At 36.4% G+C, this 18,560-nt stretch overlaps 2 pseudogenes; one reads left to right on the top strand and one right to left on the bottom strand.

Moving 5' to 3' along the window:
- Positions 1-1,137: 1,137 nt before the first annotated feature.
- On the bottom strand, positions 1,138-6,125 carry LOC122145119 (annotated as a pseudogene).
- A 2,401-nt stretch (positions 6,126-8,526) lies between these two features.
- On the top strand, positions 8,527-12,225 carry LOC122145120 (annotated as a pseudogene).
- Positions 12,226-18,560: the final 6,335 nt, after the last annotated feature.

Here is an 18,560-nt window from a genome sequence, read left to right on the forward strand (position 1 = left end):
TAGAGTCTGCAAGATTTCTTAAAATTTATTTTTGAATTTTTTTGAAAATTAGATATTTTTTTTTTTTCAGAATTCTTCGAATAAGTTCAAAAGAACAGCATTTATTTGAAATCTAAATCCTAACATTGTCTTTACTGTCACTTTTGATCAATTTAATGTGTTAAAGTGTTAAAATAATCTTACTCACCCCACACTTCCAAACAATAGTATATCTAAGTAAACATTATAAAAACAGCCAAGAAATGTCTGGGCCATATTTCACCAAAATAAATTAGGTTTTTTTTTTTTTTTTTTAAATTTACATTAATATTTGTTTAAAAAGTACCTTTTTTGGCACAAAAGTCACAGTGCTAAAATAATTTATAGTCCTAAAATAGTCATGATGCCTTTTTAGTAGTATTATTGTATTTATTTATTTTTTCTTTTCAGGTAAAATATGACCTGGAAATTTTTTTAATCCGTTATCTGAATCAAACAACGAATGACACTACTAAACAACTCAATGATTTTTTTTTTTTTTTTTTATTACTGCCATAAACAACAATATACAAACATTAATACAGAGTCATCCTAGACCTTTCAATGGCAAGATTCTCATCTTTTTTTTCTCATCTCTTTGCTTCTAAAACAATCATAAACAATTCCATGTGAACAGTGCAAATACACACCAACTGTCTCTACAAGGCCTCCAGAGTTTGCATAATGCTGCTGGAAAAATACACCTCATCATAAACAAAGTACACTTGCTGGTTAATTCCATCTTTCCATGGCTGTTGTAGACCAGACAAAGCATTGGCATAGGAGTGTCTAATTGAAGAAATATCAATAATTCTTAACTTGCTTGATTTAAAAAAAAATACAAAATTATTACACTCAAGACACTTGTGGAGTAACTGATCATCACAGCAAAGATAGGAGAGTTGCAAAATAAATTTTTCACTGAAATCCTCTCTTAAATTGCAGCTATATAAGATCATTATTAAACAAGCAAAAGGTGTTGGTGAATATTAAATCACATTCTGTGTTCTGGAATATTGTGAATCTAAACGGAATATTTCAGGAGAACATTTAAGGACATTTTCCGACCCTTTGCAACTCTTAATTAACAGCGGTCCATCTCAAAAGATCCTTCGGTTTCTAGGCTGTAATGAGGCATGATGGTCTATAGCTTGAGAACGTCATGTCCGGGTGAGTTTATCTGGAGGCATGAAGCCCGAGTCTCCCAGCGCTCTGAGAGCCACTCGGCCACTGGGCCGAATCGTCAGCCAGGTGATGCTGCCGTTGTTCAGGCCCATCCTCAGCCAGCCCTCTGGAGGAAACTGCAGAGCCCTGGAACACACATTTCAATTATATTCATGCTTTGGCAAACACTTTCTTTGAAAGAGCATAATTAATCTGACGAGTCATGTCAACAAACAGATTACAACATGGCTGAAATATTGAAAAGTTACACCGATTGCAAACTAGTACAAGAATCAAGAAAATTAAGAGTCATAACCACACAATGTAACTAATAATCTAAATGAAGTATTTATTAAAAAGAATGAATACAAAACTAAACAATAAATAACAATGCAATCAAGAAATATATTTATTAGCAATTAGTCGTAACCACACAATATAAGAAACTAAATTATTTAATACAAATAATTTTAATAAATGAAAATTTATATAATACGAATATTTTAAATACATTTTTCTATTCTAAAGCTAGAAAGCTTAAAATCTTGCATTAGAGGTATGAGCAACAGCAATAGTGATGTTTGATCACTGATAAAAGGTTGCAAAAAGTTTTTTCATGAATTCCATATATTCAATATGGAAGCCCATTTCTACCACATAAGAAAAAATATGTTGAGAACATGCTTAATTATGAGAAAGAAGTCATATAAGCCAAAATATCACATTCTTGACCAAGACCCAACTATTACTTTTTGTCATATTTCTTCATGATCTCATCACATAATTATGACTTAGTATCTCATATTAATTTCAATTTACTATTATGACTTTGTCATAATTATGAATGACCTTATGTGGCTGAAATAGGCTTCTATGGAACTTTTGCAACCACACACATAACAACACAAAGTGATCAGAGCATACTTACGATTCCATTTGATTTTCATGGACTGCAGAAAATGTTTTTTTAAAAGCTTCAAAGAGCACAAAAATGAAGATTAAAAAGACTGCACTGAGTAGCAAGTGAACACAAACCTGACACAAAATAGCGGATGACATTAGCATGACAGACGATAATCTCGTAGCTGTCCTCCTTCTGCTTGGGGTCAGCTCGGTGGGATGTAGCGGCGGAACGCTGCCCCCAAATCGATCCGTGTGCGCCGTCCTCGTGGTACTGCTGAAACCAGCACAAGAGTTTCACAACCATCCACGTGAGGAGAGGAGGGACTCCACAGCCCACTCACCACCAAACCAAACTCAACATTCTCCAGCAAACATTTCAGATAGCAAGCTTTAGGATGACCAGCGGAAAAACAAGAACCATTTGATGCTTGTTGAAGAGATTTGAGATGGTTTCATTGTGGGTTTCGTTCGCCTTAGCAGTTTGTTCTGTTATGACTTGCGTCATCAACAGAAACTCAACAACACAAAGCCAATCAACAAACGTGGGACTAACAGACAGTGCCTTCAGACTGGCTAAGTAAGACTTTGCACTGACCACTGCCTCAGTTTCCAGTGGGTGACAGGTGGGACGGGCTCTATGGGTGCACCCTCTCGCCAGTAAATCACAGCTTACAAGCTCCACACCTACAAACACACACATGAAGAAAATAACCATTCTGATCTCTACAGTGGGGCCACATTGTAAAACATAGAACTTCAATTCATAATAATTATTTTAGTACACAATACAGGAATTGTTCAAGCCTAAAACTAACAGACTGAATTGTATGTTTTCAGTCAGTTCTAGGGGTGGGCAATATACTGGTAAACACGATAAACTTTGGATTATCGTCTCCATCGTCTTTCAAGTTTATCCTTTTCATGCATTTTTAGACCTTTCCAGTTTCAATTTACATTTTTAAATGCCTAAAGCGTGTGCACCGAAAGCCCACTATACTAAATTGCATTATTGTTTGCCCTTTTATATATGTGTATCTATATATATATATATATATCTATTATATATATATATATATATATATATCTATATATATATATTTTTTTTTTTTTCATATAATACTTAAAATATCAGTTTTTGCTATAATATTGAAATAATCAAGAATTGTGAAATCTTCATGTCATCTAAAATGTTGCCATATACTTATATACAGGTCCTTCTCAAAAAATTAGCATTCTTTTAGCCAGCAGTTCTATGGCTATTCATGTAAACCAGTTAGTAATTAAAAAATAAATTAATAAGATTTAAATAAGATTATTTTTTACAACCTTTGTGTTAATTATTTTTTTTAGTTATCAATGCCAGCTTCTCACAAGAAAGTGGATTTTTAAAAGTAACTACAGTCATTATTGTATCAATATATCTCAGAGGTCTAAGAATTAATAGGTAAAAATAGGTTTGACTGGACAGTACAGATAGCCTTGAGAGATCTGTAAATGCTGATGATGTGCGTTTTGCATTTATGAGGAGTGGACTAACCCTTTAAGCATTGTTTCTTCTGTATATTCCTTTTTCATGTTAGTTAATAAGAAACACATGTGATACATTAGGGCAATGTTCTTTAAAAGAGACCTCAGTCATTATTGGTCATACAGGTATTAAGTATTAGCTCAGTCGTCAAGTGTCTAGAATTAGTAAAGAAGAAAATCAGGTTTAGCTGAGGTTGTACTAGATAGCTCTTCAGAGCGAGCCGTACCTGGCAGGTATTTGCTGATGATGTTGGCTGTTTCTGCAGCTCTGGTCATGGAGGAGTGGATGAGAACGTCATACTTCAGTCCAAGCATTGCTAATCTCTGTCCTGTATACTCCGCTTGTTCACGTCCTGCAGTGAAGACAGAAATCAGCATGTGATCTATTTGGTGGCTTAATGTAGCATCCTAATGGATTAGGTTCAGCATTTCTGTTATTTGATGTATGCTGAGGTATCAGTACCTAAAGGTGTCAGGATCCTCTCTTTATCTCCATCCCCCTTGAGGTTGTACTGAGAGTGTCTGATCAGGAAAATGTGGCGTGTGGCTTTGGGTTTGTTGTTCTCCACATCTGGACTTCCAGTGTCACCAGCACTCTCCTTTCTCTTCCCATTCACCATAGACGAGGGGTCACGTCTGAAACGTCAAAAAAATGTTCAAAACTGCCATCCCAAAGTAGGCCCAATGAACCCATAGTGCCAGACTGACAAAGTGGATGTCTACAGTTCGAAACATAAATATTGAAAAAAGGGGATTAGCCTCCCAATAAAATTTTGTCATATACATTAGCCCAAGGCCTAGCCCGTTGAAGCACGAGGGAGACATATTAAGAATTGTTAATAGGTGGCTTAGTACGTCCAAAAGATGCCAGTCTAAATACGGTTCAATCCATGCTGAGCTAGATTTGGGGGACACATAGGGTTGTTATAGTGTTATTTGTTTCTCGTTTTCAAAAGTTTTGTGCGACTCATACTGGTTGTAACCTGATGGCAGTGGACTATTCTGCACAGCCTCCATACTTTTGATCCATAATTATTAATTGTGTTCGAAGCAATGAAGCTTCCGGGTTTTGGAAAAGACTAAATGTGGTGTAAGTGAATGACAAATTTTCATTTTGGGGTGGAGTAACCCTTTAATGAGATTATACTGAGGAAACGAGACGCTTAAGAAGACACTCTTCAAGGGCACTGGATCATCTTGAGACATTTAACCACTCGATATTTACAAAGTTAACATCTATCTTCTCAAACCTATATTAATGTTAAAGTCTTGACTTATTTCCATTTTGTGCAATTTCCTTTACTTATTTCCATTTTTGATTGGATGGAAATGCTGGTTGACCTATGATGTTTTCCAGAAGTTTTGTAACTCCTCCCTCATTTAGGGTCATTAAGAAAGTATTGCTAATTGTGCATACAATATTATGCATATTATGTATTTTTCTTTTATGGTTATGATATTTGGGTCAATTTGACCTGCATATTTCAGTGTTAAACGCAGCAACACAGACCCAAAGTAATATCATTTTTCAGGTATTTTACTACCCTCTAAAGGCTAATTTATTGGTGAAGAGGGAATTAAAATTAACATTAATTAAATTTACAATCAAAAAAGTTATTATCTCCAAAGAAACATTATCTACATTTAACTCTTATATTTTTATCTGTTCAAAAAAAAAGCTAAAATACTGTTTATAATATTGACATATCATATGTTAAGGTTTTAAAAATCACATTTTCTCATATTTTTTATTTTTTTTAAATGTGTGAGAGATTCACAGTTTTATAACTTCTGATTCATTTGATTTAATCTGGTTAATACTGAATCCCACCATGAAAAAACTGTCCCAGATTTTGAACACAATACAAGGGTCGAGCCTATATCTGAAGCTGGAACTGTCAGCTGGCAGACACTTTCAGAAGTGCTTAGCACATTATGTAAAAGAAACTATATTAGTGAAATTAACCAGGTTTAAGACTAAATCTACCTGAGTCAATGAAAGGACACTGACACCATTTCAATCACTGCCAAATGTGGTGCGGCTTAGTGGTTCAAGACCTTAAATCGAAGCCAAAGGTAGTAGGATCAAACCTTAAACTGGGTGATTAATTAATTATCACCACTGATCAAGGCATCAGACCTCAGACTAACACTAACGTACCATAAATGGTTTTTGGACATGATGCCATAGCTATACAAGAATGGTTTTAAAATCCCATATTATTAAAATAATATTTCAATAAAATCCTCGAGAAACCTTAAAATACTATGTAAATATAACAGTACTCAATCAGAAATAGGTTTCCTATGGCTTACTTGTCCGGTTATTTATCCCATCCGTTCGCAGTGGGCCCATGCCGGAGGCTGCGCTGCGTGCACGGCAACCAGGGTCTCTCTCAACCGGCATCGTTCTCGAAGTAGCCGTGCTTATCTGCAGCGACCGCCGCGCACACGAGCACCGCGGATCCGCCGGCGGCGATCCGCACGCTAGACGATCGCTCTCCGAGCGACATGACTCAAAAGACCGGAGGCCACGGAGAGAGTAACGGCTGCTCTTCAGCGCTATGACGCACTGAGTCCCTCTGCTGAGGAAGTGCTACCGTTTCCTCCTTTCGCACAACGTCACGCGAGTAATAACCCGTTACTGGTGTCTCGTCATGATAAATATCTGAGAGAATGTATTTGGACTCCAGAAATAAATTATTTAGATAAAAACTGAACTTCCAAAGGCAGTCACGACTACATGTGTGAAGACTGCAACAAAAAAAACACATCCTGTCTGAAAATAAAAGCCCCCAGGATACAAAGTAACAGTTTACATGTTGTCAGTTTTATTCTTCAATAAATTAAGAGTATTAAATACTGGATGTATTTCATTTGCTTATTTATTTAACTACGTTCAAAACATTTTATTACAATTAATTACATGTTTATTTTTTTATCATTTATATATTCCCGCATTATATCATTCCATTTAAGCAACTGTAATTAATCTAAAAAAAAAAAAACCTAATAACAGGTAATACCTACATGAATAAAACTAAAATATAATTATTTTATATTTTGCATTAATTTTTTTCTGTATCATAACATTCCATTAAATGTAAATTTTAAAATATATAAAATGCAAAGTATTATACATATGTAATTTAACATCGTTGAGTATTTTGCTCTCCAGACCTATAGGTGGTAGCAAAGATGTCAGCACCACCTTCTGCCTATGTGCAGTAGGGCTTATATTATTCAGTTTGGGTGTCGACATGTTTTGCTGTCGTTGATTAAAAGTGTTATTTTATATATTTTGTATTATCATAAATCTGTCTCTAAAGCGTTGTAGTAAATATGGTTACGGACGAGGAGGGGAGACAATGACTGGGATCGTAGTTTAGAGTCGGACATGCTGGAAGACGGTGGGGTTTAGAGTAACTTCTGGACGACTATAAGGTGAACTTGAGCTTAAATATGTTTTTTTACTCTAAAGTAATGCATGAATATTATATTTACTCACAGTGCTCCTGTTTGCTTAGTCTACATGCACAGCTCAGTGTCTCATGACATCTGTCAAGCGTATACTGTATCTACGGTAACTGTGCTTTTGTGACTTGGAATTTTCAGAAGAGAGAGTTCCACTGGATAGAGTTACATTCATATCTCTGAGAGTGATCCTGCACACTTTATTTGACTTGGACTACTTCATGCACAAGTGGAGATGATCCAAAATCCAGCCCTCAGGACCAAAACTCCTCTTGTAAAGCGCCACAGAATATAAACTTTCACTACAGGTATAAAGCTTTTACAACAAATACAGTATGTTCTGGCGCAGTTGTCTAGACAATACACACACCTGTACACACACACACACACACAACAAACACACACACACACACACACACACACACACCACACACACACACACACACACACACACACACACACACACATAAAAAACACACTAATACAAGTTCTACAAAACAGTCAATACAAGCCATACACATTCTAATCAGTCAGGTAATAAAGAAATTATGACCACTAACAAAACATCAAAATAACCAAAACTCATTGCTATTCTTTTGATAAATGTAATGTCATCTCCCTCTATATCTGTGGTCTCTTAGGGATACAGCAGAAGTACACATAATTGTGACGGTTTGTAATTATGTGGCAGAGAGCACGGCGGGAAAAAATTGATAGTTCAGTGACTGATGCAGTGGAGAAAATGCCCACAACTGGATGCTAGGGAAAGGAGAAGATCTCACTAATACAGGCCGAGATGTCCTACCAAAGTCACTGGTATAATCATAGCTTATATTTTTTGTTATATTTTTTTATTATAGGTGTTCTTGTAAATTGTAGTTGTGCATTAGATATCATTATGTGTTATATATAATTATCAATAAACATTGAATATACCTTACCATAATTAGATTTTAATGATATAATTTTACACTTTTTGGCATTTTATACACTACCATTCAAAAGACGAAATGAATACTTTTATTCAAAAAAAATAAATTAAAACTATCAAAAATCAAGAAAAAACCAAATTAAAAAGCCATTTCAATAATGGACTCTACAATATTATTATATAATATTATATTATTATTATAAAATTCTATTTCAAATAAATGCTGTTCTAGTGAGGCAAGTATCAATAATAAAAAAAATAAAATAAAACACTTCCACAAACTAGTGTCAACAGTAATAGTAATTAAAATGTTTATGGGCCCAAAATCAGCAAGATCGAGAATGATTTCGAAGGATCGACCTGTGAAAAATCGTGAAAAGCAGGCTTTGCTGTATGGGAAAAAAAAAACTTAAAAAAGGAATAATTAAAAAATAGACTAGAGAGTTCTGGTTTAATTGGATTTGTTTCAAAATTAGTTTTTGCTGTGTAGTATTGTATGTCCAAATATAATGCAGTGTTGGGTGAGTATACAAGGTTGATAAAAAAAAAAACCTTAAAAAATTCCTACTGACCCCAATCTTTCGAGTGTAAATTTTAAATAGCAATTTAATGAGTTTGTTGATCTCTTTCAAGGATATAAATAAAAAACATAAAAAAGGTCTTTTTTTTTACATCCAAAGTTGAACTGACTAAAACCAGAGTTTGAATTATTGCCTCACAAGAATTGTGATGTCATACTGCCCACTAGTGGAAAGGCTGGGCTTTGATGAAAACTTCATGGACGTTACAGAAATGGTGGAGAGAAGACTGAAGGAGACCCGTATTCCAGATCTCTCCTTCAATGGACATATATACAAACATGAAAGTGAGCTGGAGCACCACCTCAAACAGATGCTAACAGTTTTAAATCCATTGGTTACAGATCAGCACTAGTAGTTCAAAGTGTGCTGTTTCAGAACTGGATGAATTCAGTGCAATCTTTTCGTGTTGTTTAGTTTTTCATGGAAAATGAGAGAAGTGCTAAAGTTTCTGGTCTTAATAAATCTTGCTGATTTTTAGGTATGGCTGTTGATGAGGAGAACGCCCGGCTGGCTGTCGGCTCTGTGATAGCAGCTGAGATGAGGCAGGCCATCTTCAGCACGCTGGGACTAACCGGCTGTGCTGGCATCGCTAACAACAAAATCTTAGCAAAACTAGTGTCTGGAACCTTTAACCAAACCAGCAAACCTACCCCTCCTGCCTTCCAGCACCGCTGAGCTCATGGAGCAGCTACAGGACTAATCAACGTGACTGGTAAGATGAACACATGAATTGCTACGCGTATTGTTTAGAGTCTGTAAACATGTTCGGTTTATAGGGAATTGGGTACACGACACGTGAGAAGGTTAAAGGTTTGGGTTGGTCAGTGTGAGAAGATCTACAGTGTATATCCCTGCGCCCTGACCTGGGTGAGGGAGTTCGCGTGAAGTGACTGCTTAAAAAAGATCTCAAAACCTCGCCGGTGGAATCGATGACTCTCCAGTCAATGCCTGGCGGGTCCAGCTCAGTGTACCAAGGCATTTATTAGATTATTGTTCAGAGGTGTGATATATGTAAGCCATATCTTTTAATGCAAATATTCCCGCATGATACTCCAAAAATAATCTGTGTGTGCTTAAGGATATGTTTCAGTCCTCTCAGCTTATGAGGACCTCAGTCAAGAAAATTTCCACGCTAGAGGAAGTTGAAAAAGAAAGAAATACTGAGGAAAGGAAACTATCCACCAGCCTTACTGAGAGGTGGAATACATTATTTACAATATCAAAAACAACCTGGTTGGCTATGTTTATAGTTTGTTCGTGTTGATTGTGTCTAGGATGCACAAAGATGGAATGCAGCCACAACACATCAGGACAACGATTCGCCCGATACACAGTACCAATCGGGTTCAGTCGAGAGGAGAGCCGACCGTTTGTCCTATTTCCCAACCAACGGGGCTCAAGTCACATGCGGTACGTGCTGTTTTTGCATGCTTTAATGATATTCGTACACAGGTCATCTACAATTCACTTAACATTGACAACAACAGCAGTTATATAAATGGGACTCTTTAGAGTTTATACTGTGTTAGTTTTTGGTATTCACATTTTCTTTTTTGCTAATAGGAAGCAGTGCGGCTGTGCCTCAGTTACTGGCTCTGTCAGTGAAGCTATTTTTCATAAAATGGTGGACCACCGTGAGCGCGTTCCATCTGACCCCTGCTGAATGTGTGTGTTTTAGTAACCTGCAGGCTAAAGCTCTAGCAAAGGCTCCATCCCCTCTTTCTTTACACAGAAATTTCCTACAACAACACAAGTGACATCTCAACAGCAGGTCAGTATGTATGATTTTCCTTATTTTAGAGTTATTAATTATATTAAAACATCATAATCTGCATTTAAAATGCAAAAAAAAAAATGAATCAGCCAATCTCACTGGCTCCATTTTACAGGTGAGCTTATGCTTTCTGTTTTTCCAAAGTCATCTCTGAGCTTTAAAGCAACACTATGTAAATTTTGGCACTCTAGCGGTTAATAAACAACTGCACGCATCCCGCAGAAGAACATTCTAACCGGAGCTACTTCTCCAAGTTTATGGCCTATGGCGATTCCAAGGTAGCATGGCAATGTGCTAACGCCGCCGAGTCACCGACCTGAACGGGCTACAATTAGGCCAAAAAATAATCACTTATTCATATGGGGCTTTCCCTTCATTCTGAGTCGCAGATATTTTAATATTTATGATGTGCTCAAATTTTGAACACAGAAAAAGTTACATAGTGAAAATTAACATAGCTTTCCCTTAATTCTGATTTCCGCATACATTCTAATACGCAGATATTTTAATACTTTTGATAAAAATCATATTTATTCATATTTATGAATATAAACACTACGGTTCAAAAGTTGAGTTAAGGTTGGCAAAAAAAAAAAGATTTTACAATTTTACGGTTTAAAATAATGGTTTTCCCAATTCTGAGTTTACAATAATGGTTTCTATTTTAAAAATGCAAATTTATTTTCTGTAATGTGTCAAAGCTGGAAATTTCAGCAGCCCTTGCTCCCGTATTCAGTAGTGTCACATGATGGCTGAGGTTATTGTGCTAATATATATGGTTTGGGTTGCAAATTAAATTTTTCTAATTTAAAAATAGGAAATGTTTTTTTTAACCTTATACAGTTCTTTACTGCCACTTGTGATCGATGTAAATACAATCCTTGCTGACATAAAAAGTATGTCTTTAACAATAAATCTCCCAAAACTTGAACAGTACGGTTTTTATATTTATTTGCTGTATTTATAATGAATTCTTGCTAAACTTGACAACTAGTTATTTAGCTTTTTATGCCATTTACGGCAGCAGTTAGCAGTACTTGTAATCTTTTGCCTTGTCTCCAGGTGGAACCTGATATCTGTGAGCCTGCTGTAAATTCCCAGTTCACTCAGGCAGATGTTTTACATAAAGAAGATAAAACACGGATCAGCATGAAACCCATAAAAACACACACCTGCGGATATCATCTCAACCCAAGACCTACAAGCACAGCCACCCGCCAATTCAAACTCCAAAATCTCCCAGGCGGCCTGGTTTCCAGAGCACTCACAAGGAGATTCCAGAAGCATAGACACAACAGAGTCTTGTATGAGCAACGTTCCCGAGAAAACATTGTGTTCAGGCTTCCTCCAGGAGTCGATCAGAAGTATTCAAACTCCTTCCTGAACACATTCAGATGGAGCTGATCTCCAGTTTTCTCAAAGTAGGAGACTCTGCACAGCTCAATTACGCACCCAGCTGACACATCTTCTGAAGATGTTGGCCAGAAAGATCATTCCATGTTGGCTTTTAACCAACCAGCACAGAACCCTGTGAGTCAGCACTGAATTATAACAGAAATTCTGCCTCTCATAACCCTGAACTCAGCAAGATTTCGTCATCTGCTCAGTCCACCATGGAATTAAATTCTGGATCTGTCAAAGCCACGAAGAGAGAATGGTATCCCTGCCCTCAATCAGATGTCCCTACAAATGTGGACCCTTATGTTCTCACAACTTCCTGCTGATGTGCAAAGAGAGAGTTTACTGACAGGTGGAGACAGCAGAAACGGTCCTAAAAAATCCGATCCAAACACTCACATAAAACCTCAATACCAGAGACAAGAAAGAGTGCTGCTAAAGGCAACCCAGTGTAACTAACATGCTGAAGTACTTCTGCAAAACCTAACTGAGGACAAAGAAACACTCAAGAGTGCCTGTTCATTAACAAGAAAAAATACATATGTAAACCATATCTTTGTAAATCAGCCTTTGTAGAGAAATGAAAAATGTAATTCTGTCACCATTTACTCACCCATTTACTTCCACTGAACACGAAAAGGGATGCTGGGAAACAAGATCACCCTGGTTTGGAACAATTGGGATGAGTAAATCACAGCAAATTTTCATTTTTCTGTTAAGTATCACTTTCAGATATGTATTATTTTGTTAATAAACTATATATGCTTTAAAATAATCATGATAAAAATTTTTGCATATATAATAAATGTATCATAATAGTGTGTGTAATACTACATTAATACACAACCTTCAAAACTTTGAAAGAAGTCTCTCATGCTACCATTTATTTGATCAAAAGTTTGGGGTCAGTGATAATTTTCATGTCTTTGAAAGAAGTCTCTCATGCTACCATTTATTTGATCAAAATACATTAAAAATAATATTGTGAAATATTAATTATACTAATAATGCATGTTTGGGAACCTTTTTTTTAGAAACAGTCTTTTCTGAATTCCTTGTTTTATGAAGCTTTTAATTTTGTTTAATTTTATTTGTTCATCTTAACCTTTTGAGAAAATCTTCAATTCCAAGGGTGGGAGTCTTGCTTCCAGAAACAAGCGTTATAAATTGCCATCATCATAAAACACAAAAAAAATAATTAAATTTCTCATTAAGAACTTTACTCTAAAAAAAAAAAAAAAAAAAAAAACGTACTTCCGGCGTTGTTTCTTCTACACACTCTACCCGCTTGCAGCTTCCTGTTCAATCCCTCCACGGCATCCTCTTTCCGGCACATCACACCTCTAAATTGATTCGGTCTGGCTATATAAGCACTGTCGGTCCGCTGCGGTACAGTATTTTCTCCATTGCACATTGCCGATTGTCAGGTCGTCTACCTGGGACGAAGGGAGCGAAACGCCGTGATTATAAGCGTGTTTTGGCTTTCGTCCTCCTGGATGCAGCGCGGCAGAGAGACTCCAACAGCCAGAACAGCTTCAGGAGAGCGGCCAGCGGTTTCTGCAAAATCCTCAGCAGTGTCTTCGGAGAGGGAGAACATCAGGGCGCTGTACAGGGTCATATAAGATCATTCCGTTTCTCATACGGTTAAAAAAATGTCTTTGTTTGCAGATGCTCTAAGCTTGGAAGCCTGAAGAGAGATCACCAGCATGCTGATATCTTGTGATAAGTAACAACTATGCCAAACCTGAAGAGCTGCTATCTGGGCATACTGTATGGCAGGCATCCCTTCTGACTGATCTTGGTCGAAGTGGGTCTGGATAGTGTCAGTGCTGTGATATTGCCAGCTAGGCAAGCTGATGTGCCACATTTTAGACTTGGTTATTTATTTATTTATTTTATCGGTAACGCTTTATAATAACTCCAGTGAATACGTGTTTTTTCCAGTAAATGTATAATAATTAAATATATAATTTTAAAAATTATTGCTCTTTTAATTATAGGCATTAAATGGCCTTAAAAACAACAAAATTATTACATTTTCATAATTTATTTATTTTAATATAAAATAAATGAGTGAGTGTGTGCAATTTTAATGAACTTTGCTAACTATTTGAATGATATGTAAAGTGGCGTGATATACAGCCAAGTATGGTAACCCATACTCAGAATTCATGCTCTCTATTTAACCCATCCAAAGTGCACACACACAGCAGTGAATACAACACACATACTGTAACGAACACACTCTGGAGCAGTGGGCAGCCATTTATGCTGCAGGGAGCAGTAGGGGTTCAGTGCCTTGCTCAGAGCAAATGCAGTAGTAAATACAGTTACCTCTGCGCATGCATTAATGATGCTCAAGGGCACCTCATCAATGGCATTGCCGGCCCGAGACTCGAACCCACAACCTTAGGGTTAGGAGTCAAACTCAAGTCGTGGCCTAGTGTACATTAATGAGACTGTGTACCATTAATGAGCTGTTGTATTGCTGTACTGTATGAGTACTATGTCCAATTTTGAGAAAATAAGAAAATGGAGCTTATTTATCCTATCTTTGCTATAATGGAAAAGATCTCAATCTTATTCACTGTAAGGCAGATTAATGTTATTGTTTAATTAATACTGTTGGTTGTAACTTTATAATAATATAATAATATTTTTAATGTAAAAAAATAAATGAATAATCACTGAGAATAATAATTACAAAAACACAATGAAAAAGGGAAAGGGATATGCTAATGATGTCACAATGCCAGGTGTAATCTAAAATAACTAATTAAATAAATAAATCTAAATCTGTTCCTAATTTATATAGATTACATTATATAGATCGTCGAGAAACATTATAATATTTTAAAAGGTGATTTTCTTCTGCTGACCTATGCATGTTTTTTATGATATACACACTAATTTATATGTTTGCATATAACCTTTTTTGCAGTCTTCAATTTATATATATATAAAGCCATCTAAAATGTCCTTTAAAATTAGCATTTTTATTCGGCGCCTGTGTTTTAATGTTCACTAAATTCACTTTAAATGTCATGAATAATTTCTTCTCATTGCATTAAAGTAATACATATACTGGAGCTGATATAAAGGCTAATTTTTTCGAAGAATAGTTCAGATTGCTTTTTAGAGGGTTTGCTCCTGAACTCATATAATAAACAATATAATAAAAAACAAGAGAGGTTGTCAATGTTATGGAGTTCGATTCAAAAACGAACGGAGGTTTTGTTTAGGGAGTGCGATTCTTGTTGACACCTTATAAGAACTGTGGGTGGATCTGCTTGATGTTTATGGGCATTGACTGCTTAGAGTCTGGATCAAAATTATTTGTTGCATTTATAATGTGTCAGTGACTGAAATAGCACATCTCCACTGTTTTGTGTGTGATGCAAAAAAAATCATGTCCTTAAAACCTCCTTCATCTCTCTCCCTACTCTTCTCCTTTTAGCCTTCTATTTCTGTCTGTCCTCTGTGTCTTTCTTCCCCTTCCGGTTCTCTCTCTCTCTCCTTAGCCCTCTAACCCTGGCCCTTTTCACTTTCAGCCCATAAAATCCGTGTCACAGCTTCTTCCTCCGCTTTCGTGCTCATCCTCCTGAGTGGCAGCCCGCCTTGCTGGTTGGCTTTTTTGTGTAAAACCCTTTGGGGGGGGGGTTTTTTTTTTTTTCTGTCCTTGTTCCTGAGGCGGTTTTCTTTTTACATCCTCCACCACGATGTTCGGGTGGGGGGGGGACGCAATGGCGTAGCCCGTTCTTCTTCCTGGCTGGCTTTCAGCGTGACCCTTTTAAGCCCTCTCGTTGCCTGTACATTCTGCAGAAAAAAAAATTTTGAGGTGACCCTGAGAAAGCAGGTTGCTGCCGACTGTGCTTCATCATGGCTGTTTACTTCATGTGGGGACCAAAGTGGGGAGCATACTGGATGAAGTGGTTGTACCTGGAACTCTGGGATGAGAAATCGACCACCTCGATCCCAGATCCCCGCCTTCTAAACATCCTCTCGCTTCGAAAAGCAGAGTGATTGAAAAAACCCTAGAGCGCTCCAGTGACAATAAAATGATTTTGTGGGTAATGGAATTTTGAGAAGAAAAAATGTTTTTTGGTTTTGCCCCTTTTTTTCCTCGGATGTCCCAACATTTTATCCAGGCACGAATTTGTAGTGATTATGGAATTTGATACAATTTCCCCAGTTTTGATATGCTGAAAAGTCGATTAGGATTCCCCTCTTGTCGTAGAATGATTAGTGTCCCGTCTACTGTAGCCCACCCATTTTTGAGTAAATATGGACTTTTTTGTATCCTGTGTGTCCTTGTTTTTGCAATTTGAGTTTTGAGTGTGTTAGGCCATTGTGCAGTGTTACGCCTTTTCCTTAGCTGTGTTAGACATGATGTCTATACGTGTGTGGTGTATTATATAGCTCAAGTGCAATAAGTGATTGAGAGTTTGAATTCCAGAAACACGCTCACAATTGTGGAAATTTACAATACAAAAAAAAACACAAATCATTCTTTTCATTCTAAAACTAAAAAGCAAAACTTCCACAAAAATACAAAATGTGCCATCTACTGTTTATAATTAGCTTAATAAGTGGTGTTAGGATTAGTTAATAAGTACAACTTTCTTCACATCACCCCCCCCCCCCCCCGTACGAAAAATACAACTACAAGATGACGAATCTTTACAGCCTGTTATAATAGTATCATGTAATAATAATAAGAGAAGGATGATTATTGCACTGAAAAAGTGGGAGCAGCTGCAAATCTAATGGCACTGATTTGTACAAATTCACAAAGATTTAACTATTTAACAGAGGCAAACAGAAGGATGATTATTGCACTGATTTTGGTAAAATAAAACAAAACAAAATAATATAAATCAATATTATATTTATAACTATAAAATAAAAACAAAAACTATCAATAGGAGATGATGGATCATGACAGAAGATCATGCTTAGGCTCTATTCATGAATTTAGCTCTTTTGACTGTCATACTTTACTAAAAAAGAATAAACCCAAAATCAACACTTATTCATGAATTTAGCTCTTTTGACTGTCATATTGTCCTGTAACAGTGTGTACTGATAATCTTCTGTATTATAGAGCCTTTATGAACTATGAATAATTCCAATGTTAACATTAAATGGGTCAAACATAAAATAACACAAAAAAAAAGCATATATGATCTTTGTGTAACCTGCAGCAGAATGTGGCATTCTGACATGCAGCACCTGAACAGATCCACACACAAACCTTCACGAGAGCGACACACACACAATACTAAATCCAACAGATTTTTATTGAAGTGATTTTCAAAAGAGCATTTGCTGGGATTATTGGGCATCTTAAATAACGCCCCTATTGAAGTGATTTTCAAAAGAGCATTTGCTGGGATTATTGGGCATCTGAAATCTGGCCGGGAACGTTTGCTTTGGCTATTTAACGTGCCGAGCGGCTGTAGCGTCTGAGCTCAGGAATGGCCATTCGTAGACTGTCTCTTTCATTCTCACAGACTGATGCTCTCCTGCACCACATCCCATTGCTTTGGAAAAAGGTGCTGTTATGATGAATAAATCCATAAATATGGCTGATTCCTTTACTACTTTTTAGTCTCTGACAGTAAAAGTGTTACTAATAGAATAGAGGAGATATGACGGTACACAAAGCAGCTGTTTCATACAGCTGTTCACCTATTTAACCAGTGCTATATTTATCATAACTAAACCCAAAAACCAGAAATCTTATCATATCTGAAATGCAGAGATTATGTATTTTTGTAGTATGAAACTTGAAAACGAGTCATTTTATCATATCTGGTTCCAAAAAAAGGGCAAATCTTTTTAATACCTGAAAAGAAGATCTGTAATTAACACAACCAAAAAAAACTTTCACAAACAAAATCTCAAACATAAAATAAAACAGTAAAATCTAAAATAAAATAAAAAAGTAAAAGCTTAATTGTCTAAAAAACATCACAACCAACAGGTAAACTCATCTACTCAATAGTCTCTGTCACCTCACTATATTTATAATCAAACAATTCAAATGTATTTTTTTAAATAAAGACTGAAAGAGTTGTTGAAGCTTAAAGGGTTAGTTCACCCAAAAATGAAAATTCTGTCATTAATTACTCACCCTCATGTCGTTTCAAACCCATAAGACCTTCATTCATCTTCGGAACACAAATTAACATATTTTTGATGGAATCTGAGAGTTCATCCGCGATTATACGAAGCTACGAGAGTCACTTTTTTGGGCACAAAAAAAATGCTGTTCGCCATTTTGGAGACTATGTCAGATTGGACGTATGCTGTTCTGTGTCAGTGCGGTGGACGCTGATACGCGTTTCGTTTTAAGATCAAATCAACAAACAACGTAGGGAAACAGATTCAGCGTGAAGGCGTGCAGCAAGCGACACATGAACAACATATAGTTTCCAGGCGATATTCTCCAAAAATGGCACCCGGGTGATGCGTGAGGAGACAAATTGTTTGAATAATGTTTTTTTGTTTTTATTATAGATCTGATGTTACATCTCGCATAGATCCCAGGCCAATTAGTTAGTGTGTTGAGGACTTTGCGTCATTGACTGATTTTGTATTAGAAAGCACTGAAATCTCCTGTGAAGTCTGGTGTTTTTTTTTGCTTCTTAAATCCCTAGATTTCTACATCAGCAGGTTTGCCTTTGTTTCACCTGCATTGTTGCCTGCTGTGATATTATGTTGCACTGTCTGTAACCTTGTCCTTTATGGAAACTTGTTTTTTATGTTTTCAGTGATTTTCCTCTAA

This window comes from Cyprinus carpio, chromosome A5 (assembly GCF_018340385.1).
Source record: "Cyprinus carpio isolate SPL01 chromosome A5, ASM1834038v1, whole genome shotgun sequence".
NCBI classification, from domain to species: domain Eukaryota; kingdom Metazoa; phylum Chordata; class Actinopteri; order Cypriniformes; family Cyprinidae; genus Cyprinus; species Cyprinus carpio.